At 32.3% G+C, this 5633-nt stretch overlaps 1 pseudogene; it reads right to left on the bottom strand.

Annotated features, from left to right (window-relative positions):
* Positions 1 to 752: 752 nt before the first annotated feature.
* LOC149243421 (cullin-1 pseudogene) lies at positions 753 to 1553 on the bottom strand (annotated as a pseudogene).
* Positions 1554 to 5633: the final 4080 nt, after the last annotated feature.

Raw genomic sequence — 5633 nt, 5'->3', positions numbered from 1 at the left:
CTTAGTAAATGAAACATATTCGCAGTTTTTACAACAATGGCGAGGGTTGTTAACAATGCATGAAAGAAGCTGCAACCAGGGGACTACAAAATGTTGCTCTGAACAGTGAACAAACTTTGGACTGCCTTATTTCTTGAGGTATGGATATTGGACTAAAGCCATGGACTGCAAATATTTTTTTGAATGTCTTATTTTGATAATACTGATAGTCATAGCAAAAATAATTCTTTGTAAAATACTAAGGGATATATCGAACAGAGGGAAGTAAATGGAACAGGGGTGAACCGTCCAGAGTTTTACTAGGATAGAATATGTTTCAAGAACATCTCGATACTTACAATGAATGACTCTTGAATATAACAAGATAGGTTTTTCTGGGAAGGGGATTGGCCGATGACAGAGCTACTTAGAGGAAATCAGTATAAAAGAGTATGTGAAGTGGTTGCATGTCTTGTGAATAATAATTTAAATAACATATGGAAACAAACTTCTCAGGTATTCAGACAACAAAATCCATCAAACAAACTTTAGAGGAAGTAAAGTGAATAATGCTGGAAACTGAAAATGACATTGCAGTCCAGAGTGGGCATAAGAGTTCCAAATCTGCCACAGTCGGTTCTCATACCGAAAAAAGGAGAGCCGTAGAACATAGATTATCCAAAATCAAGTAAAATGTCTAAGATAAAATAAAACAAAATCAACCATGAGTTTCACTACAGATTTGTTTTTGACTTGCATCTCAATCAGAGATTTTAGGGTATATATCTCAAAAAATTAGAATTTTCATTGTCCAGTTCCAGGTACTCCTTTGAGATCAAGTCCTGAATTCGGGCTTTTATTGCTTTAAATTCGGGCTTGAACGTGCTTTGGAGCTGTTCAACACACTCACTCAATAGTTGATGCTGAGGTAAGATCTTTCTAGCCTTCATGATGCGAACTATTGCTGCATCTATTGAGCACTGTCTGTCTTCTTTTACATTTTCGATCACTTTATTCCTCTCATTCACATTCACCTCTGTAAAGGGAATCTTAATCTTCTTCAACTTGTGTGAAAAGGCAGTATTGAATTGAAAATTATCAGTTGTAGATATTGTTGCAGTGCTAGGTTCCTTTAGAAGAATCTTATACTTGCCACATGAAACCGAATGCAGTAGTCGAATAACATCTTCATCTTCCAAATTTAGTTGAGATTTAATTTCTTCATAGCTGAGCTTTATAGCTTCATTGAAGAGCAATAGCAGAGCTGCCTGATATGTTGTTACTGACAACTCTATTACCGTGGTGTCAAATTTGGAGGTGATGTCACAGGTCCCCAAGGAGTATACCCATGTAAGTGTACAATGTTGATATGTCAGAGAATAAAATTCCCGAAATTTGACAAGACATGCAGCCATCTCAGAAGGTAGATAAAGATTGGAAGACTTGCAAGTTGGCCACCGTGTAGCATTCAACACTGTGACATCCAACGTTAGTTTCATATCGTTATATGCGGAATTGTTAAACTCAGCTTGGATTTCTTTCGAAACTACGAAATCCTTAACCATACGCTCCATTTTTTATATAAGACTTGAACCACAGGGCTCCTTCAACTTCGACAAATTTTTCTGTTCATCATCAGTATTTATACCTCTATCATGCAACAATCTCTTAGCTAAGTATTTCCTGCAAAATTCCGCAAATAAATCTTTATCACTCACATAGAGAACAAGTTTTACAACCTTTTCCACCAGGCTCTCAATATTATCATCATCGGTCCTTTTTAGACTGCCACCCTTCTTCAACAAATTATCCCAAAAAGCTGCAAACAACTCTTCACTTGTGGTTCCTCCAACTCTTTTATTGCAAATTACCACCAAAGCTTGGTGCAGAGCTTTAGAAATGGAATTATCATTTTGAAATTCATGCACCAAATAACCGACATACTGGTCATAAATTTCAATTAACTTCTCTATGAATTCAAGTCCATGTATTCTTCTACTGCTTGATGAGTTATTGTTCCTAGTAGTGTCTTCGGCGCATTTGATTAAGTCTATGCCTCGGCTAATTATATGTTGTTGAAAAATACTTGCCACTGGTTGGAGACCTTTGGGGATTTTACAAAATAACCTGTAAATCCTACAAATATCAATTTTCTTATCATCCCTAAGCAGGCATCGAAACCTGAATCATGTTTCCCTAAAAGTTGAATTTCATAACGGGCAAGTAGTTCATTTTGGACCATCTCTAATAACGCATTCTAGGTGACCATTACCAATTTCCAGATACATGTCCACAAATTTTCTTAACGATGTACTATCAACCTGCTCTCCCTCGCGCTCTCGCTAATCAAATCGAACACAACATTCTTGAGATTAATGTGTGTGTCATCAGGCAGAGCCTCTCGGAAACACATCAACCCAACTTCTCTTAGAGGGAGTCTGCCAGTCCAAAGGATGTGGTAAATCAAATAATAGAACATGCCAGACATGTAACGAACGAAGGCCTTGTAATTTTCCCAGTGTTTCAGGAATTCTTTTAGCAAGAACTCATCATGTTGTTCCCTTAATGCTGGTAAAACTACGCAAGAGATGTACTCTTCAAGCGACTTCTTGTAAATATCGTAAAGTTGATGTGAGTAGTTTTCACTTTTGCTTTTGTAAGTGTTATGGCTGCACATGTTGCAGATAGTTTCATAAATTCTGATGTACTCATCCAAATGTAACTCATCGCTGCAATTAGTTCCTTGCAACTTGTTTCTCAATTTTTGGATACCAGTAGAGACCATAGCCAATCCTTCTTCCCATGTTATAATACGCCTCTCCATTATTATATTTCACCCAGCAGTACTATTTTCTTATGTATTGATCTCGTGCGTCCCGCCCTTCGATTGTCTGCCCGCACATATTTCACAGAATCACCGTACCAATTCAAATATGATGGAGGTGTCAACGATTTTGTTCATTGTGCCAAATTGAGTGATCGATTTATACGAGTGTGAATCGTTGTAGCGGCTTTCCTGGCCACAATTTGGTTGCGCCGACATGATTGATTTCTTAACGTTATGGCCAAAGAATTATATATTATTAACTCGGTTGGTTAAATAAATAGCTTTACAAGGCTAAATAAATAGCTCTAGATTTATCCTAAATTTCGAAAATCATAATATTAATTACAAGGGTTGCGTATCAAAGTAAGGTTATCAAAAAGAATTATCTTTTATTACGACCATAGCTTAAATAGCTCTTCCTGGGATGAAGCTAAATTTATATTAAATTTAGGAAATCATAACATTAACAATGACTGCCGTGAAAAATATTAACGAGTGAGTGTGTTATAGGTTGTTGTATTGCCATCTTAAAAATTGTATTTGGTCAAATTTATTAACTATAATGCAGTGGGAAGAGGAACCATCAATGTCATTTTTCAAAATGATAAATTGGATTAAAGAATGACCTTAAAATAATAAAAAAAAGATTGAACTTATTTTTAAATAGAAATTTAAAAAGATTTTAACATTTTAACCACTAACAATATATAAGAGAAGTATTTAAAAAAAAATCATAATTTTTGAACCAATAAAAAGGACAAAGCTTTAATAGTCACACCCCCAACACCTTAAAGGCATTAACCTATCTTCTTTGAGATTCATGTATGAATGTATCTAATGCATGAGAGGCATGATGACCACACATTTGACATTTAATCAAACTAATAAATAGGGCAAATTTATAAAAATTGGGAATTATCACCCATGTATGGATGCTAAATAAAGTTCATAAAAATTCTCAAAATCAAATAGAAAAGTGTTACTTCACCCATACAAACAAGAAAAGTTAGTATTATTTTTATTAGACGACTAAAAACCTCTTCAATTTGATTACTCTATCCTCATAAGTTAGTGATTCTTATACCATATCAATGGCCCATGGATGTGGACATGCAACTTGACTCTCAACCTTTAAGCTCTAGGCTTTAGTGAGTACATTAATGCATGATTGCATGATATGAGTAGAAATAAAAATAACCTTTTTCTAACCTATCCAATAATCCACTATGGGTGATTTTGTGCATATTTTGGAGTCTCCACACTATAGGAATATTTTTTCCTTATGTGAGAGTATCATAATTTGATCTTAGTATTGTGAGCATGTTATAGATTTAGGCTTGTCGTGAGACGTGGAGTCTGAATAGACAATGCTATTACTTTCTTTCTTTTATTATTTTCTATAATCTTATTTGAAATTGTTGTGTCTTTGCGCATATATATATATATATATATATATATATAAACGCACTTTTCAAAATCATAGTTTTAAAAATTAAGCAAATGTCATCATTATTGTGCACATTTTAAAATGGTCTATATTTATCCATTAAATAAATAAAATATGGATAAATGACAATCAAATTTAACCCTATATACAATAATATATGAAAATATTTTTTACATTTACTTGTTTAAACAAAACAATTAAATATAAATCACTTAAATTTTTAAGTATTTGAAAAGATTCATTTATTATAACTTCTCTAATAACACAATCTTGTGGCAAAGATATCACTCATTGTCGCTAATTTCCGAGGGAACGAGTGAGGTAAGTCAGAAATTCCATATAATTATACATAGAAACATTTTTCCATTTTTTTTGGATTTGAAAAAAAATAAAAAAAAATGGTATTTAAATACTTAATTTTTCAGCATATCATAAATTTATATTAATTTTATATTTGTTAAATTTATAAGGACTTAAATAGGTAAAATTTAAAAAATATTTGTATTTTTAGACATTTGCTTCCTGTGAAGTGGGTTTATGCTAGGTATGTTTATATACTTACTCCATATTACATCCTAGGTTAAGTGAGTTTATGTTAGGTATGTTTATATGCTTATTTCATATTAGATCATAGGTTAAATGGGTTTATGTTAGGTATTCTTATATGCTTACTCTATATTGAAAGTTGGAAGATTAATCTTTCTTTTAATCTAAACTCTTATAGCTACTTTTGTTATATACACACAAAAAGTGGTAATTATGTTTATTTTCAATCAATTACGTAAATACCAACTTAAAAATATGAATGTATACATTGAGCCTCTATTGACTAGTTATTAAAGTTATTGGATGGCATCACCATGTACAACATCTCTAGACCAATAAGGGAAAAGCAATTTCAATTCTACGGAAACCTTACATCTATAATATATTTTTTTCCTAAGGCTAATGCATTTATGTGGCATGTAATGTACACATGTATTTCACTATTATATAATATTATGAAAAATTAGTTCATGATTTTTAAATAAGTCCTTAGTATATAATTGATACTGAAATTAATCCATATCTTGTAGGTCTCCAAAAAAATTGCAAATTTGTTTGTCCAATTTATGGTTCTAGAATGAAATTTTGTCATTCACGATGTTTAGGCAAGAATGTTTTTTATGAGTATAGTCAATCATACTCTAAGAACCATATGTATCAAACAATTGAAAAATATATTTTCAATGGGAAAGAAGAGAATGGAATAAGACAACAAAGAATGACACCTTAACTATGGAAGTTGGAATATAATGGAAATCATCACGAAAGCCTTTTAGTTTATGTGGCATATATAATATTTTATAGTTTTTATATGTATTCTATTTATTGTATCTA

Source organism: Pinus tabuliformis, chromosome 8 (assembly GCF_031772625.1).
Source record: "Pinus tabuliformis cultivar Carrire ecotype Pingquan chromosome 8, CPIR1, whole genome shotgun sequence".
In the NCBI taxonomy this organism is placed as follows: domain Eukaryota; kingdom Viridiplantae; phylum Streptophyta; class Pinopsida; order Pinales; family Pinaceae; genus Pinus; species Pinus tabuliformis.
Note: the sequence above shows the minus strand (reverse complement) of the source record. Positions and strands in the feature narration are given on the sequence as shown.